Raw genomic sequence first — 19,121 nt, forward strand, 5'->3', positions numbered from 1 at the left:
GTCTTCATTGCAGAGAAACCGAAACTGAAATGAGCCTTTAGGATCATTTCAGTTTCACTTTCTATGTGCTATCTCAGCCCCCCGGCACGTAGAAAGACGGGAGAGGTATTATTGGAAAGGGGAGAATCTCCCCTTTCCAATGGTACCCCTCCCCAGTGGATCCCTGCTTGGGGGTCGCCACAGGAGGGCGATCCCTAAGCAGGGATCCACCCACTAGACACCATGGAGGGGGGAGCGGCCCCTTGGGCAAGGGCTTTTGCTCCCCCCAAATGTTTTGCATGTCATTTAGTCTGTTTGCCCCCCCTGGGGGGCAGATGGGGGCAGTAGCCCCCAATCTGCCCCCCCGGGGGGCAAGAAGCCCACTAGACGCCAGGGATATTTATTTTTGCCCGCATAATTTATTAGAGTGGGGGCTGCCCATAAAGGACATGTCCATGCCCCCACCCCACAAAAATGACAGCCTTTCTGCCCCCCTGGGGGGCAGATGGGGCAGTAGCCCTCAATCTGCCCCCGGGGGGGCAAAAAGCCCCCTAGATGCAGGGATTTTTTTTGCTAATTTTAATTAGGTTGGGGGCATTGTCATGCCCATTTTGAGCAGCCTCCACCCTAATTAAAATTTGCCCAAAAACTGCTTGGCATCTAGTGGACTTTCTGCCCCCCTGGCGAGCAGATGGGGGCATTAGCCCCCAATCTGTCACCGCTGGGGGGGCAAGAAGCCCACTAGATGCCAGGGATTTTTGGGGGGAAAATTTTAATTAGGGTGGGGGCATTGGCATGCCCGTTTTGGGCAATCCTCACCCTAATTAAAATTTGCCCAAAACATTCCCTGGCGTCTAGTGGACTGTCTGCCTCCCCTGGGGGCAGATGGGGCATCAGCCCCCAATATTCCCCGCCGAGGGGGGCAAAAAGCCCACTAGACGCCAGGGATTTTTTTGGGGCAAATTTGAATTAGGGTGGAGGTTGCCCAAAACAGGCATGCCCATGCCCCCACCCCCTCCTGGCAAAAATGACAGTCTTCCTGCCCCCCGGGGATGGGGAAGTAGCCCCCAATCTGCCCCTCCAGGGGGGCAAAAAGCCCACTAGACGACAGGGAGTTTTTTAGGCAAATTTTAATTAGGGTGGGGGCATTGGCATGCCCGTTTTGGGCAGCCCCCACCCTAATTAAAATTTGCTCAAAATACTCCCTGGCGTCTAGTGGACTTTCTGCCCCCCCGGGAGGGCAAAAAGCCCACTAGATGCCAAAGATTACGCTGGCTTTTTTTATGCGTGGGGGTGGGGGCTGCCCAGAATGGGCATACCAATGCCCCCACCCCCCCAAAAAATAGCCACAGTGTTTCTGCCACCCTTGGGGGCATATCGGGGCAACCCCTTCCCCCTCGATACCCCCCCCGGGTGGCAGAAAGCCAACTAGGCACGGAGTTGTTTTAAGCAATATGCCTACCTGTGGATTTTGGGCCCTAGCGCAGCCGGCACATAAGGAAGTCTACCAAACCCACACATTTCTGAAATCTAGACACCCGGGGGAGTCCAGCGAGGTATGGCTTGCGTGGGTCCCCTAAGGCTTTCCTACCCACAATCCCATGCAAACCTCAAATTTAGCTGAAAAATTCACTTTTTTCTCCAATTTCTCTGTGGGAAAGTTCTGGAATCTACGTGGATCCACAAATTTCGTCACAACCAGCATTTCCCCAGGTCTCCCGATAAACATGATACCTCACTTGTGTGGGTAGGGCAAGTACCCGAGACAGGCAAGGGCACAAAACCTATGGAGGCGATATCAAAATGACCTATCACAAAACAACCTGGTTTTGCAAGGGGGGTCACCTGGGTTTTTGTCCCCGGGTTCGGCGGCCATCTTGGAAAACTACCAAACCCAAACATTTATGGAAACTAGACACCCGGGGGAGTCCAGCGAGGTATGGCTTGGGTGGGTCCCCCATCATTCTCCTACCAAGAATCCCCTGGAAACCTCAAATTTTGGCTAAAAATTCACTTTTTTCGCAAATTTCTGTGTGGGTAAGTTCTGGAATCTGGGTAGATCCACAAATTTCCTCCCATGCAGCGTTCCCCCAGGTCTCCTGACAAAAATGGTAACTCACTTGTGTGGGTGGGTCAAGGACCCTCAACAGGCAAGGTCCAAAAACCTATTGAGGCTACATCAAAATTAACTATCATGAACCAACCTTGTTTTGCATGGGGGTCCCAAGAGTTTTTGGCCCGGGGCTTGGCAGCTATCTAGGGAAACCTACCAAACCCACACATTTCTGAAAACTAGACACTCGGGGCCTTCCAGTGAGGTATGGCTTGCGTGGATTCCCCCAACGTTTCTTTACCCAGAATCCCCTGCAAATCTCAATTTTAGCTGAAAAAAATCACTTTTTCCCCACATTTTTGTGTGGGAAAGTTGTGGCATCACCGGGCTCACACAAATTTCCCACCATACAGCGTTCCCCCAGGTCTCCCGATAAAAATGGTGCCTCACTTGTGTGGGAGGCCCAAGTACCCGCGACAGGCAAGTGCCCAAAACGTAGTGAGGCGACATCAAAATTGCCTATCTCAAAACCACCTTGTTTTGCAAGGGGGGTCACCTGAGTTTTCGGCCCCGTGCTCGGCGGCCATCAAGGGAAACCTACCAAAATCACACATTCCTGAAAACTAGACACCCGGGGCCTTCCAGGGAGGTATGGCTTGCGTGGATCCCCCAAAGTTTCCTTACCCAGAATCCCCTGCAAACCTCAATTTTAGCTGAAAAAAATCACTTTTTTCACACATTTTTGTGTGTGAAAGTTGTGGCATTACTGGACTCAAACAAATTTCCCACCACCCAGCGTTCCCCCAGGTCCCCCGATAAAAATGGTGCCTCAATTGTATGGGAGGCCCAAGTACTCACGACAGGCAAGGGCCCAAAACATTTTTTGATAGGCAATGTTGATGTCGCCTCACTACGTTTTGGGCCCTTGCCTGTCGCGGGTACTTGGGCCTCCCACACAAGTGAGGCACCATTTTTATCGGGAGACCTGGGGGAACGCTGGGTGGTGGGAAATTTGTGTGAGCCCGGTGATGCCACAACTTTCCCGCACAAAAATGTGTGAAAATAGTGATTTTTTCAGCTTAAATTGAGGATTGCAGGGGATTCTGGGTAAGGAAACGTTGGGGGATCCACGCAAGCCATACCTCCCTGGAGGCCCCCGGGCGTGTAGTTTTCAGAAACGTGTGGGTTTGGTAGGTTTCCCTAGATGGCCGCCGAGCACGGGGCCAAAAACCCAGGTGACCCCCATGCAAAACCCGGTGGTTTTGAGATAGGCAATTTTGATGTTGCCTCACTACGTTTTGGGCCCTTACCTGTTGCGGGTACTTGGGCCTCCCACACAAGTGAGGCACCATTTTTATCGGGAGACCTGGAGGAACGCTGGGTGGTGGGAAATTTGTGTGAGCCCGGTGATGCCACAACTTTCCCACACAAAAATGTGTGTAAAAAGTGTTTTTTTCAGCTAAAATTGAGGTTGCAAGGGATTCTGGGTAAGTAAACGTTGGGGGATCCACACAAGCCATACCTGCCTGGAAGCCGTTGGGTGTCTAGTTTTCAGAAATGTGTGGGTTTGGTAGGTTTCCCTAGGTGCCGGCAGAGCTAGGGTTCACAAACTACAGCTAGGCACTTTGCCAAAAAAGGGTCATTTTTCACTGCGAAATTGAGGTGTGACCACATTGCGTTTTGCGCCATTTCCTGTCGCGGGCACTAGGCCAACCCACACAAGTGAGGTACCATTTTTCTCGTAAGACTATGGGGAACGCGGGGTGGGTGGAAATTTGTGGATCCACACATATTGCAGAACTTTCCACCACAGAATGTGGGGAAAATGTGATTTTTTTGACAATTGTTTAGGTTTGCAAGGAATTCTGGGTAACAGAACCAGGTGGGAGGCAGCGAAGTAACCCGATCATGGATTCCCCTGGGTGTCTATTTTTCGAAAATGTATAGGTTTGCTAGGTTTGCCTAGGTGCCGGCAGACCTATGGTTCAAAAACTACAGCTAGGTACTTTGCCAAAAAAGGGTCATTTTTCACTGCGAAATTGAGGTGTGACCACGTTGCGTTTTGCGCCATTTCCTGTCGCGGGCACTAGGCCGACCCACACAAGTGAGGTACCATTTTTCTCAGAAGACTTTGGGAAACACGGGGTGCATGGAAATTTGTGGCTCCACGCAGATTCAAAACTTTCCACTACAGAAATGTGGGGAGAATGTGTTTTTTGACAATTTTTTAGGTTTGCAAGGGATTCTGAGTAACAGACCCTGGTGGGAGGCAGTCAAGTCACCCCATCCTGGATTCCCCTGGGTGTCTAGTTTTAAAAAATGTATAGGTTTGCTAGGTTTCCCTAGGTGCCGGCAGAGCTAGGGTTCACAAACTACAGCTAGGCACTTTGCCAAAAAAGGGTAATTTTTCACTGCGAAATTGAGGTGTGACCACGGTGCGTTTTGCGCTGTTTCCTGTCGCGGGCACTAGGCCTACCTGCACAAGTTAGATACCATTTTTCTCGTAAGACTTTGGGAAACGCGGGGTGGGTGGAAATTTGTGGATCCACACAGATTTCAGAACTTTCTACCACAGAACTGTGGGGAAAATTTGTTTTTTTTGACAATTTTGTAGGTTTGCAAGGGATTTTGGGTAACAGACCCTGGTGCGAGGCAGTCAAGTCACCCCATCCTGGATTCCCCTGGGTGTCTAGTTTTCACATATGTATAGGTTTGCTAGGTTTCCCTAGGTGCTGGCAGAGCTAGTGTTCAAAAACTACAGCTAGACACATCGCAAAAAACAGGTACATTTTCATTGTGAAAATGTGGTGTGTTCACGTTGGGTTTTGAGCCATTTCCTGTCGTGGGCACTATGCCTACACACACAAGTGAGGTACCATTTTTATCGGGAGACTTAGGGTAAATCAGATTTGTAAAGCAACTGTTATTACCTATTGATTTTTGATGCATTTCTGCCTTCCAAATGAGACATTGTGTAAAAACAAAGTCATTTTGAAAAATGACCGATAATTCTCATGCTAGTATGAGTATTCCCAATTTCGAAAATGTGCAAATATGTACTGTTTCTAAACTCTATAATTTGTTCCCATTTCAGAAATACATAGGTATCTTTCATACCGATTTTTCCATGTATACATTTTCCCACAATAATTGCTATATACCCGGAACATAATAAAAAACCATTGCAAATTGCTGCTCAGTTTTTGCCTCTGGGTTCGTCGGGTTCTTGGTGAACCCACAAGTCCTATATATCCCCACAACCAGGAATGTCCATCAGAAGTAACGGTATATTGCTTTCAAAGAGCTGCCATAATTAGAAGAAGTTACAGGTGAAAACGTTGACACAAAAGGCTGTTTTTTTACAACTAATTTTCAATTTTTCCTGTTTTTAACTGTTAGTTTCTATAAAGAAACCTTGATGCATCTACACAAGTGACCCCTTGATGAATTCAGAATTGTGTCTACTTTTCAAAAATTTATAGCTTTCCAGGATCCATTATTGCTTTCACACCCATTTCTACCATTAACTGGAAGGAGGTTGAAAGCACAAAAAATAGCAAAAATAGTCTATGTCCCAGAAAAATGCAAAAACTGTGTAAAAAATGTTGGTTTTCTGACAAAAGTCTATCATTCCCTAAAAGCTGGAACAATGGTGATTTCAGCCCCACAAACCCTTTTTTGATACCATTTGCAAAGAAAAACCCAGACGCTTTCATTTGCAGCCCGTTTTTCCAATTTTTCACAAAAAGAACAAAATGGTACTGTATTTTGGCTAATTTCTGGGACCCTTCCAGGGGAATCCACAAACCCTGGGTACCTTTAGAATTCCCATCATGTTGGAAGAAAAGGACGCAAATTTGGCCTGGATACCTTATGGGGTCAAAAAGTTACAGGGGCCTAAGCGCGCACTACCCCAAATAGCCCAAAAAAGGCTTAGCCGGGGGGGAAAAGGCCTAGCAGCGAAGGGGTTAGTCAATAAGCTGCTTGTTTACGTAGGGCCAGGTTCAGGTCCCTAGTGGCGGTGGCACATGCATGGTCGAACCAGTCTTTGCATTTAAAAAAGCCTGTTCTATTAGGGCGGGTCAGGAGAGCCTCTATTATGTTAATAATGCCAATAAAATTATCAAATATCTGATTGGTAGTAACCACGTCTTCTAAACAACACATGATGTAATTAAAACCTTTAGTACAAATGTCAGACTGAAATTGTGTCTGGTCCACTCCGTTCCACTTAATACGAATCCCATTAAGTCTCATTGGTACAATATTAGTAGCACAACTAGAAGTTGTCACACTATGCCTGCCCCAGAAAAAGACAGACAAGATTATACAGTTGTGGTCACTGAGACCCGGGGAGACTACCCGTGGTGAGGTGCACTACTACATACATTGGCAGATATGAAGACATGGTCGAAAACGGATGCTGAATTCCTCCCTATAAAGGTTGAGATAAGATCCCCCTTATCATCTTGGGCACTCTCTAGTAAATGTAAATCAAACTTAGATATCATAGAATTTAATTGTTTGCCGTAGTCACTATGGGGTAAAGGCAAATAACCATTCCCAGCCCCATCAGTCACCGCACATACCCGTGTAGTAGAATGTGGGCATGTGTGAATATTAAAATCTCCAGCCCATATCAATATAAAACTACTAGTAGTGGACTTGTGTATGGTCTCAAATCCCCCATCGAGGGCTAAAACCACCTTACCCCGGGTATTGTTTAAAACATTATTATAAAAATTTATCAAAACAATGTCCCAACCTCTCCTAAAAGTTTGCCATAAAATTAAGGAGTGGGGGCCAATGGATATTTTCCCCATCAACCTTATCTGGAGTTTATTAGATATGAGGACCATAAGCCTCCCTTTCGCTCTTCCTACTGGCGATGACTCAGCCTCCTGGCGATATGACTTAAAACCCTCAATGTAGACATGCTCGGTTCACCATGTTTCTTGGATACATAATATATCCAAGTCGTCAATAAACTCCAACCACCCTGGGTTACCCTGTGTTTTTTTGCTAACCTGCCTACGTTCCAGGTCACAATTCTATAGCCACCATCCATCCCAGGGCCACTACTACTAGGTTGAAGTTCATTGGGTGTAGCTACTGTTGGGTGTGTATGAACCACTTCAATATAATGAAGCGATAGGGGGGTTACAAGTGCTATACTGCGGCCACCATCCATCCCATGGCCGCTACTGCTAGGTAATAATAAATAGGTGTGGCAGCTACTGTATGTGTAGGGACAGCTATATTATCACAAGGGACCAAGGAGGTGACCGGTTATATTGGAATAATATTGTGATAGTGCAAGGGTCCTATATGTGTAATTGTCCCTTCCTTCATGAAGTTGATTCCTTGTCTCAAGTCAATCGATATCCTGAATATCACTCAGTGCCTCAAATCTATTAGATACTACCAAAGGTTGGAATGGGGGGTGTACTAAAGCAGGGTTATTACCTGTTGGGTTGAACCTGCTTATCTCGGGGGTACAGAGCCTAAAATGCCTGTAGAAAAAACCTAGGGGCTGAAGTGACCTTTTGCATTCAAATTGAAGATGACGTACCTTCCCCATAAGGACACCCTGGGTTCCCTGAAATGAATTATGATGCAGTCCCTCACATCATTTTGCCTCAGGAATCCAATCCAGTGCACTCTCCTAACGAACAAAATTTCATTGGCTGTCCTTACTGAGAAGTGACAATTCCTGCTGAGCCAATGAATCACTATATTCTTTAGTGAGTCGTAAGTTTCTATTTGACCTGGGAGTAAAGGAGGGACACTGACTATAACTGCCACAGAGGGGCACATTCCGGAGGTAAATTAATGGAAGCACATGCATCTATGACACTGGTTTCCATTGGATTGATATTACTGGTCTCTCCTAAAAGTGGGGCTTGTGAAATATCACCATGTGTTAAATACTTGTTGTTCTCGTTAGGAGCCCAAGGCTGTAGCAATGTGTTTGGTCTAGATAGAAGCGTACAATCCCTGGAATTAACTTTGGCTATAACGCCTGCGACCTGTAACTTCTGTGACATAGTACTTGGTAGAGCTGGGTTGTCATTCAGTACTGTTATTGATGTATTTGGGGTTACTGTTTGCACTAATGCCCTATTCAGCCCCTCCTTAGATTGTCCTATCGGGAGAGTAAGGTGGTGTGTCCTAATCTTAGTTACTTCGACAGACAAGGCCACTAACTTCTCTACAATCGGTGCTAACAAAGCTTCTAGTCAGGAAGTAATCCCAGCCATTAATGAAACCTGTTGTGGATCCCCCAAATCACCTGGAATAGATCCAGCCTCATTACGAGAGGGGACTGGAGTCTTAAGTGTGTTTAGCCCTTTATAAACTTTTGGCACAACCAAGGTCTTTTTACATTTCCTTTTCCTTTTGGGAGAAGGTGGACTAACAGAAGTAGTAATGGGGTATAGTATTATCTCATTATTTAGTGGGAGGGCTGGATTATCGACAAGCCTCCGGCCGTTGTCTTCCCGATTCACACTGTCATTTGCTGGGGGTATTGCTATTATATAGTTAGCTAACTCAATAGTCCCACACCCATACCCTCTACCAAGAGAGAGGCGACGTTCGACAATATCTATCTCCCGAGAGATCAAATTTACTGCCTGCTAAATATGAGTCAATAGTTGACCAGCCAGTATCACATGCTGATGGGATATTTTCTGCTTTGCGTTTACCCATGGCCGCCTGGATAACTGGGTGCCCACACCAATCTATACAAGAAAAGGTATATACAAGCAGCAACCAATCGTAGTAGCTAGTGGCCAAATATTCCGGAGGGGTAGGTGCAGGTTAATGAATAACAGAAGACACGTCGCTCTTGTTCAACTATGGGTCAACAATTTGACAATTTAACCCGTACTGTGTTAATAGTCCCACGGACCCAACGCTAAAGACAGTCACAATAAAAAGAGTACCTTTGGATAAATGTCAGAGGGGTGGCACAGTGATGGGCAAGGACAGGCCCGCCCTTGGCTTGGGCTTTTCATGGGCGGGGCCCACGCACAGCCCACACGGTGGGAGTCTGTGTCCCCTTTTGTGTGCCTCCGGGGTCGAACGAGAGGGCAGAGGTCGTTGTGGCGGCTCCTTCTGCAAAGGATGTTGGGAGTTGAAGTCCCTTGGCAAGTTGCGTGCGGCTCGCACTGCGGGAGTCTGTGTCCCCTTTTGTACGCCTCCGAACGCGAATGAGAGGGCAGAGGTCACTGTGGAGGCTCCTGCCGCAAAGGATGTTGGCGGTTGACGTCCCGTGGCAAGTTGCTGGCCACATACCATATTAACTCGTTATTCCCCAGTCTAAGATGGGTAGCACCGACCAAAGCAGAAGCATCACACATGGGAAATGGCTAATCACAGGGCATAGGTATTTACCCGGTACGTTATTACAGAGAGAAGTAGCGGGCAACTCTTAATGAGGTCCTTGGTGTTGCATGAATATTACCACTGCAGAGGGTGCTGAATACCCTGCATCGTCGGCAGAGAATTTGTATTGGTAAATAATGCCGCTCTTTGACAGAATCCTGTGGACTTGGAATTAAGGTTTGCTTCATTCAGAGAGGCATTTTTCCACAGATGTTCATTGGTTGATTGAGTGTCTTTAATAGGATTTTATTGTGTTTTTTAAAAATATATTTAAAGTCAGCATATTACAAATACGTTCATTCTGATTCCTAATAAACGAATCCTGCAGATCTGCAAATAAACGAACGCTTGGCACGTGTGCAAAGGAGAAACCTGGCCTATAGGAGAGGCTAACTTAGTGCCTAATGCTAGTTAACTTCATTACTTTAAAAGATAATGTAGCAGCACAGATGTAAGAAACATAACTACTCATGAGGAAAAGCAGCACAAGCGTGAATGCATACTGGATAAGTACATTATAAGTAGATTATATGTCTCTGTCTGCGAGATTGATTTACACAAATCATATGCCCCTGGTAATTTAGACCTCCTGTAAATTACTAATGAGGAGCTCCGGAGGGGATAAACAAGGTAAATGGGGAAGGCTTGCTGAACTGTCAGTGGTAAATGAGGTCTTGCAGGACCTCAATAAAGAAGACATGGGGCTATCAGCTGTGGGCTAATTACTTCCTGAAAAGCAAGATGAGCACGTGGGAAGGGGGTGCACACTGCTGTGAACGCCTCCTGCTCTGCCGGAACTCATCTTCACCAATTGAAAACTTTAATGCACAGTAAATTTCATTCAACGGGTTGTGGTGCTTTTACAATTACTAGTATAACAGCATGAAAAGACGGCGCACACCGCATCATAACGGTCTGTCCATGCATTCATCCTGATGAATGGAATTTTTCTGTTTATACCAGAAGAAACAAGCATTTGCAATGCAAATAGGTCTAGCATTGTTTAGTTTAAGGTATTGGCGAGACACAAATGTCCTGAACAGCTTATCAGAGGAGCCAGCCTGGCCTGTATATAAACAAGGCCGCATTCTTTCTCATTTAAAGGAAAGACCTGTGGCGGATTGGCCTAGCACTGCTGCCGTGGGTGGTCCTTGGGACCAGAGATGGGGCTTCAGGCAGCGACCCCCATTTGTTACTGGGGCCGGGTGTTAACTTTCGGCCTGCCTCTGCGTTGATTTTCTGAACTTCGGGGTTTATGAAGCAGCAGCTTGCTTTCCTTTGCTGCACAGATGTCCCCATGCTCCCAATAGCGCCGTGCTGCCTACTAGGGTGGCTATCTTTTTAAAATAAAATGCAGAGTTTTAGCTCCACCTCTGTTTGGTACGCCACATCACAAACTTGTTTTATTCCTTTGTACGTGATTTATTTGTTCGCAGCTTCTCCTTGTTTTGGTTATAAAGTGAAGGGACGTTTGTTTGAGTGGAGACCTGTGTCTTGTAGCTTGTTTTAATTTAGTTGGAAGTTAATTTTCTTGTGCAAGGGCTGCATGCGAGTGTCCGCCTGGACCTTTCTCTTTCTTCTGGGGCTCGCGGTGTGTTTGCTTCTCCGACTACTGTGGTGGCTTTAGTCGCGTCCGTTCCTTCTCAAACCCTGGGTGTGCTCACTTAGCAGAGGCGCAACTAGAGTCAAATTACGGGGGGGGGGGGCTGATAAAAATTTCGGGGGTGGCTGTCATTGAGCAGATTTATAGCACCAGCTTGGGGTCCCCCGCAGTTACCTGAAGAGGTAAAGCAATAATTTCACCAATTAGTAAGAAAGCAGTGACACGCCTGGTGCTTTGTTGTTAGGGTTGCTGTGGCCTCATCACATGTCGAATTTAATGGGCTGGAAGTGGCCTGAAAGATGTGTGGAGCCGGGAGATTACCGAGCCTCGTCCACGAACGAACACTTTCCCGGACCCTGCCCGCAGCAGCGCTGCCCTACGGCAGCCATCTACACTGAGAGAACTTAGCGGTGGCTCAACATGCGGACTGAAAATCCGTTTATTCCTACAAGTAAACTCACAGAAGGGGCTGGTGGACAGGGAGAGGAATGAGGGCTGCCTGGTGACCGGGAGGCTGAGTTCACAGCTCACAAATAGAGGCGGTTATATGCGGCTTAAATTTAAAGTAATATTCACTTCGGTGCAGTACCACTTTGCGCTTTCTAAGGACGAGTAGGCAGGAGACAGCCGCGATGCAGCCAGCGAAGCAGGCGGGCTGTAGCAGAGCTGTGTGCTGGAGCTGTCCAGGGGAGGACGGGGGGCAGCTCCTAGTTGGCCATGCACCACTGACGCTTCTGTGATCTTCACAGATTCCCTTCACCATTCCAAAGTTTCCAGGCCCCAGATAGGAGAGCGTCTGGGCCCCTGCCGGATGACCCCTTCCTGCCAGGACAGTCGCCCCCTAGAGCGGGGTGGGTCGTCTGTACCTCCCCCACAGGTGTCACTATGTGCTGCCGGTGCTGCTGAAGAGGCTGCAGCTGTGGGTGTTCAGGCGCAGCGCGCGTCTCTTCCTGCTCTGGTGGGCGGCTGCCTGGGTCCTGTTAAACACCTTCCTCTTCATGCGCAAGAGCGTCTGTATAGCGGCTGCTGGACGCATGTGTAACATAGCCGTCTGGACAGGTCAGGCAAAATAAAGTGCAAACTCAGCCAGACAATCCCAGGAGAAAACAAGCATTTAAAAATGCAATAGGACTCGTGTTACGCGAGACTTATTGCATTATAAACAAAAGTGCAGGCGTCCAAGAAGGCATGATTGGGAGTGGGGTGGTGGTGGTGGGAAGAGAAGAGAAGTTACGGACTGCGGGAGGGAACAGTGGGGGTCAGGGGAACAAAAGAGTTTTTTAAGTAAAGGGGCCGATAGCCATGGAAGGAGAAAAATTACAACATGGCCGCCAGAAGAAGGGACAAACAAGCCGAAAATAAATCAGAATGCAGCATTTCAGATTTAAGCCAATGAAAACATGGACGGAAAGTGGGCAGAGCTTCTCCCCGCTATACTGTATACTGCATGCCTTGCAAAGCGAGTAGCGCGGTGCACTGCAAACGCTATGCGAGACCTAAAAAAATACACCTTAATGAAAAGGTTGCAATACGCAGAGTTCTTAAAGCTATAGAAATAGTGCATTAGTTTCGGCATTTGTAGGTGCTTGCAGATTCCCTTGGGGGGGGGATCAATGCGGTAGATAAACTGATATAAAATGCCTCAATGAAGGCTTTAAGACACAAGTAGGAATTTCTTAAATATACTAAAACATTGTTTTCAAGTCAAGTCAAGAAAGCTTTATTCGACGATTGTCATAAAAGCATACAAAATTTATATATATACACAGTTACAAATAACATATTAAAAAATAGTTTAAGACAATAAATAAAGGCATTTGCAGAAAGATTAACATTACAGAATATCGGGATGGTTATCCCGCCAACATTTTATTCCTGATCACCCATGCCCTACCTAGAAACTTGGCAACAGATATGTAGACAAATGGGATTTCAGCAGAACGCATAATACGCACTGCCACCTTAGCATTTCTGGTACCCAGCTGTCGGCACATTGATTTTAACCAAAACTTGCGGGGAATTACATAGGATGGACATTGGAACAGAAAATGATTAACCGATTCAATAGGTGCACCACAGCCAGGACAGTTAAGCGCGTTGGACACGGCCCATCTAGAAGTAAACTCTCTTACTGGGAGACTGCCAACCCTGAATTGAAAATATAGCTTCCTGTCCAAAGGATTTGTAATGTCATCCCAAAAAGGTGCCAGAGAAATAGTATCCTTAAAATCAAGAAAGATACCAGACAATGAAAGCGGGGCTGTGGAACTAAAAACTCGAGTTGCTACCTTTTCCCAATATAAAGCCTTCAATACTTGTTTAGACGGGAAGCTAGCATTTAGTGGATCCTCCCACAAGATTTTTAAGCCCAGGTCTTGGAACGAATCACGCATTCTACGGAGCCACTTGACCTTGTGAAAAGTATCCAATTTAATAATATCCATCAGGCCAAGAGCAAAGAGCCTAAGTTCAGGAGTCACCCATAGGCGTCTCCAATATAAAACTGGGCGAAACAGGGCAATTAGTGCTATTGGCCTTATACCTAGATCATAGGACAAGGGACAAAGGGGAGTACTCTGAGGTAGTTTAATGAGATTCCTTAAGAATCTATTTTCAGAGATAGATAGTTTATATACATTATCAAATCCCCACAACTCTACCCCGTAGAGCGCAGCACCAACCACTTTGCCATCATACACCCGAAGAGCAGGGTTAATGGGTTTAGTCAGGGATTTGGCGTGTTCTTTACTTAACGCGCCAGAGAGCTGGGAATGTTTAAGGGATGCCAAATCTACTTGTTTTTTCCATCCCAAATCATGTTGAATGCAAATACCTAAATAAGTAAAATCTTGGACCTGGTCCAATGGCATGTTATTCATATATATTTTACTTTTAAAAGATTTCGACTGGTTAAAAGACATAAATTTAGATTTTAAAACATTAATTTCGAGGCCGCGGGCTAAACAAAAGTCCTCAAAAATACCTAGAGACTTCTGCAGGCCACTCGGCGTTTTAGAAATTATAAGACAATCGTCAGCGAACATTAAAATAGGAATTTTTCTACCTGCCAAAGAGGGGGCATCTACGTTTGCATCTATCAATAATGCAGCCACATCGTTAATATACAGGGAGAATAAAGTTGGTGCAAGTACGCATCCCTGTCTGACTCCCTTCTGGATAGGAAACTGTTTAGTCACTTGGCCGACACCACCCCATCGGATCTGTGCAAAATTATCTACATGAAGTCTGGCAATTAGGGAGATTAAGACTGCAGGCATCCCCATCTTATCCAGAGTAGTCCATAGGGATGCCCGGGGGACAAGATCAAAGGCTGCCCTAAGATCTATAAAGGCAGCATATAAGCTGCTTCCCCCTAAGTAGACTACTTTCCAATAGAGCATAGCAAACTGCAGCACCTGGTCAATGGTGCTTATTCTAGCTCTAAAACCAGCCTGTAAATGGGAAAGGATTGTATTCTCTAAAGCCCAGTCCAGCACTTTATTCAGGATCAACCTGCCTAAGATCTTTTGTGTAGTATCAATCAAGCTGATTGGACGATAGTTGGCAGGGAGGGACTTATCTCCTTTCTTGAACACCGGGATAATTTCAGCACCTTTCCAAGAAGTGGGAATCGGGGCACCTCTGGCAATCAAGTTGGCTAAAATTAAGATATAATTTCCCCAAGATTTGCAATTATTCAAAAAAATATCAGCAGGTACTCCATCCATCCCAGGGGCTTTTCCAGGAACCAGTGTCTTAAGGGCAACAGCAACATCACCTATGGAAAATGCATCTTCCTTATAAAAGATAATTTGATAGTTAGAAAAGGGGCACGTATCTTCTTCAGCAGCATACAAAGCCTCAAAATGCTTGACCCAAGCATCTTGCGAGACCCAATTTTGTGGTTTATCAGGATTACCCCCAGTACCCCATTTAAAAACAGACCAGAAACGTCTCATATCCTTTTGGGCACCAGCTTCCCTAAGTTCCTGCCATCTTTGGAAGTCCCACGCTCTCTTTGATTTAAAGATAGCTTGCTTGTAGTCATATCTGGCGATACGAACTTTCAGACTGTCGCCAGATTTCAATGCAATTCCCAGATTCACACGGGCATCTCTGCATTCAGTAGAATACCATCGTGTTGAAAGATCTTGTTTGGGCTTAGGTAATTTGCAGGGCCTTACAAAAATATTTTTAAGTTCAAGGAAGAAAGAATCGTGGATCGACTTTTCGGGTGTGCAATGTGAATCCAAGAGACACTGGTTATATACAACACCTAAATCTTGGGTAGCAAGCTCTAAACTATTTAAAATACGTGTTAAGCATTCTTGACTTTGGACAATCTTAGTCCACTTAACATGGCGCAAATCGTTAGTGATAACTACATCTTGTTGATACTGTGGAGGAAAACCACTATGGGCGGTGGGGGTCACCCAATACGAGATAGACAGGGAGAGAGGATTGTGGTCACTCTCCAATCTGTCTATAACCGTCATGTCCCTCAGGGTCTCCCAAAGCTCTAGTGATAGTAAAATATAATCAATCCTGCTAGTACGGCAACCACTCTTAAAGGTAGCAGTCCCTAGCTTATCTTGTACAGCCCTGCCATTTGTTGCACGAAGCCCCATATTCAAACAAAGGGCATTAATCTGGATTGCTATTTCAGTCCAGCGAATAGCAGGTTCAAGATCTAGACTTGGGACACCCCATAAGTCATCCTCTACCACTGAAATACTCCGATCAACACCAAGAAGCGGTTCAAAGGTTGTGTTAAAATCACCAGCTAAAATAACATAGGAGTGTTGGGAATAAGAAAGCATAAATTCATCCAATCGGCCTATGGTATCAGATTTCTTTCCACCTGTGCTTCTAATGTAAACATTATAGATATCCAGGAGTTTTCCATCTTTAAACTTGAGGTTAAGCAACTGGATATCTGGGTGTGAGGTAGGAAGCTCCTTAACAATGACACCAAGATCCTGCCTGATCCAAATAGTGAGACCACCAGAAGGACGACCCTTTTTACCCTTGACCGCCAAAACATTGAAATTCAGGAAACCCAACAAAAACTGGGCCTCAAGTATCCAGGTCTCCTGGAATAAGCAGATATCATAAAGATTAATAAATGTTACCCAATTTGGATCTTCCAATTTAGATTTTAGCCCTGCAATATTCCAGGACAAGAGCATCCCAAGCTCTGCATGGGATGCACTGCCCGCCTCTTGGGTCACCGGAATAATGCTCGATTGGTTTGCCCTTGTCGGATCTATGGAAAGGCCTTCTATTTCCCCACAAGCCAAAATACCTGGCTCAACATTTGGGATTTTATCAATCAGCAGTGAGCAAACGGGATGAACTATTAGGCTGCACTCTTTATGCAGTCAGTCATTTTGCTCTAGGCACGACTCTCCCATGGGCAAACTAGAGGCTCCATCTAGGCGAAAAGAACCAGTAGGAGTAGACCTCATTTGGATAGCAGAGTTATCCGGGGAACAGCTTCTAAACTCGAGGTTAATTAAGTTGTCTGCTATAATAGGGTCGGTAAAAGTAACCTCAATAGAATCCATCCCTCTACCAACCTGGGAGATCCTACTTACTCTTACTATATCGGCTCTAATTACAGAGCAACAGCCCCTTACGTGCCTAATCCAATGGATAACCTTATTGGTCAGGGATTCATTGGTTTCATAATCAGAGCCAGAGGACAGACTAGGGACATTCACCATATAGATTTTCCGAGGATGCGGAACACGAGTATGTGGCCCAGAATTTAGTATTTGAAGATGGGAGATACCCCTAGGGTTGGTACCAGATCTTTCATCAACACGTGAGAGTCTTCCAGCATACGAAGTGTTCTGACACATACCAGGGGGACCAGGGGGGACTCTAGTAGGATATCTAGCAAGAGATGGAATAACAGCTTGATGAGTATCAGCCCTAGATTGAGCTAAAGAACGGGACTGATTGCTCGAGGGGCGAGAGACATGAGACAGAGTCCTACCACGTATGTTAGATGACTTGTATAAACCATCTACCACTTCAGGAGGGGCTCTAGGCAGAACCCCTTCAGCTGAGGTGGAATCAAAATCATGATGGGTGCCTGAGCCCAAGTTAGATTCTTCTAGTTTTTTAACAGCAACCGTTAACAACTCAATCTTGTTTTGCATGGTTTCAATCAGGGAGCAAAGTTTTTTCACTGTCACCACTAGAGATTTCACATCCTGGTTGCTAGCCTCAGATCCCAAAAGAACCTCTGTTAAATTCATGGTAAAACTTTCTCCAGATGCAGAGGCACCCGGATTAGGGACCAAGGGTTCAATGGGAGGCGAAGCAAGGGTACTAGTATCGATGTCAATTTCACTCAATACAGAAAACCTATTGCTGCAAACAATAACAGATGGTTCATTAGAGGCAAGAGGAGGCTTGGGGGAATGAGCTTGCCCCTCAGTCAATGATGCTGTAGGAGTAATAGGAGCCACTACTTTATCCATTTCCAGTTTAGATATATCCTCCCCGCCCTTTTTCGGGAGGAACATGTCCGGAACCGTAACAACACCTCTGGCAATCTCCCTCCTCCCACCTGCGGCAGTTTGAAGGGTAGGATTAAGTAGGTCCTTGCATTCATCAATAATGACATCTATGCGGTCCATCACACAGTTACTCCCCGCATGGTGATGAGTTTTCTTCGTTTTAGTCCTCCTCAACTTAGGTTTAGTGGCCAGAGATCTTGATGGCTCGGACCCACCCTCCGGAGTTTTCCTCTTACCCATGACTTAGACTTAAAACATGGGCACATAGACCGGATAGCAATACCTTGAGATGCCGGATACGTGATGTCAGAGACTTGGCCGACCCGACCCTCGTCGACCCCGGACGGCCACAGACGGCCCGCCCTCTGCCCGGGCTCAGCCCGGCGCCGCCCGCGTGCATCCCGCGACGCGGAGGGAGCCTCGCTCTTTATTGCGCCTCCGGGCGCGTTGTCCGGCGGAAGTGGGCGGGGCGGGAGAGAATGCTGGGACCTGTGGTTTTCACCCGACTTCAGCCTCGGATGACAAGAGGTGGTGGGGAAAACGGAACGGCCAAGGAGATGAATAGGCTGCCACCAGAGCCCAGGTAAGTGCTACGCAAGTCCGCAGAGTCCGCTGGCCTCAGGTGTCACTGCAATGTCCCCCCGCTCCACCGAGGGAGCCTCGCTCTTTATTGCGCCTCCGGGCGCATTGTCCGGCGGAAGTGGGCGGGGCGGGAGAGAATGCTGGGACCTGTGGTTTTCACCCGACTTCAGCCTCGGATGACAAGAGGCGGCGGGGAAAACGGAACGGCCAAGGAGATGAATAGGCTGCCACCAGAGCCCAGGTAAGTGCTACGCAAGTCCGCAGAGTCCGCTGGCCTCAGGTGTCACTGGAAAGAGACGCACTTGACGCAGCCCTGACCTTCCGGCGTAGCTGTGACCCCAGGAGCACCAATGGCATGTAGCTGTGGCCCCTTTTCCGAGCACAGCCAGGTGCAAGCCCTCACCAAACATTGTTTTCTATTTGAGTGATAATTTAAAAGGAAGATTTAAGGGATGCACATGTTCCCTCACACATACATGCATAATTTTGCGTGTGGGTGTGTGTACAGTTGCACACATACACAAATACACTTGATATCGACCTGTGCATGTGGATACAAACATAATTGTGTCTGTGTTGACACACGCACATACGGATACACAAGTGTGTATGGCTGGGGGGTGTGTGTGCTTGATAAATATATACGTGTATCCTCTAATTCGACTATGTTTACTTGCTCCTTTTCCTGGTGTCATAAAGGAAACAATTTGTCAGACATTGTCATTTATTTAGCTTTATTAATAAATTAATGAATCAACGATTACAACACTCATGTAAAAATCCAAGAAGAATAGAAATATAATTAATGTAAAATCTGAAATTTTAAATCATATACGTAAAATTAATGCAAGTAGTTTACATGTCCCTCTACAGACGCTGTTAAAATGTCTCCAATCCTTCCCAAAGTGCCATGCTAAAGTCTCATAAAATAGTCACTAGTGCCCCAATACTAAATCTAACGAACAACATACCCTGCCATTTACCA

The sequence above is a fragment of the Triturus cristatus genome, chromosome 8, assembly GCF_964204655.1.
Source record: "Triturus cristatus chromosome 8, aTriCri1.1, whole genome shotgun sequence".
NCBI lineage: Eukaryota > Metazoa > Chordata > Amphibia > Caudata > Salamandridae > Triturus > Triturus cristatus.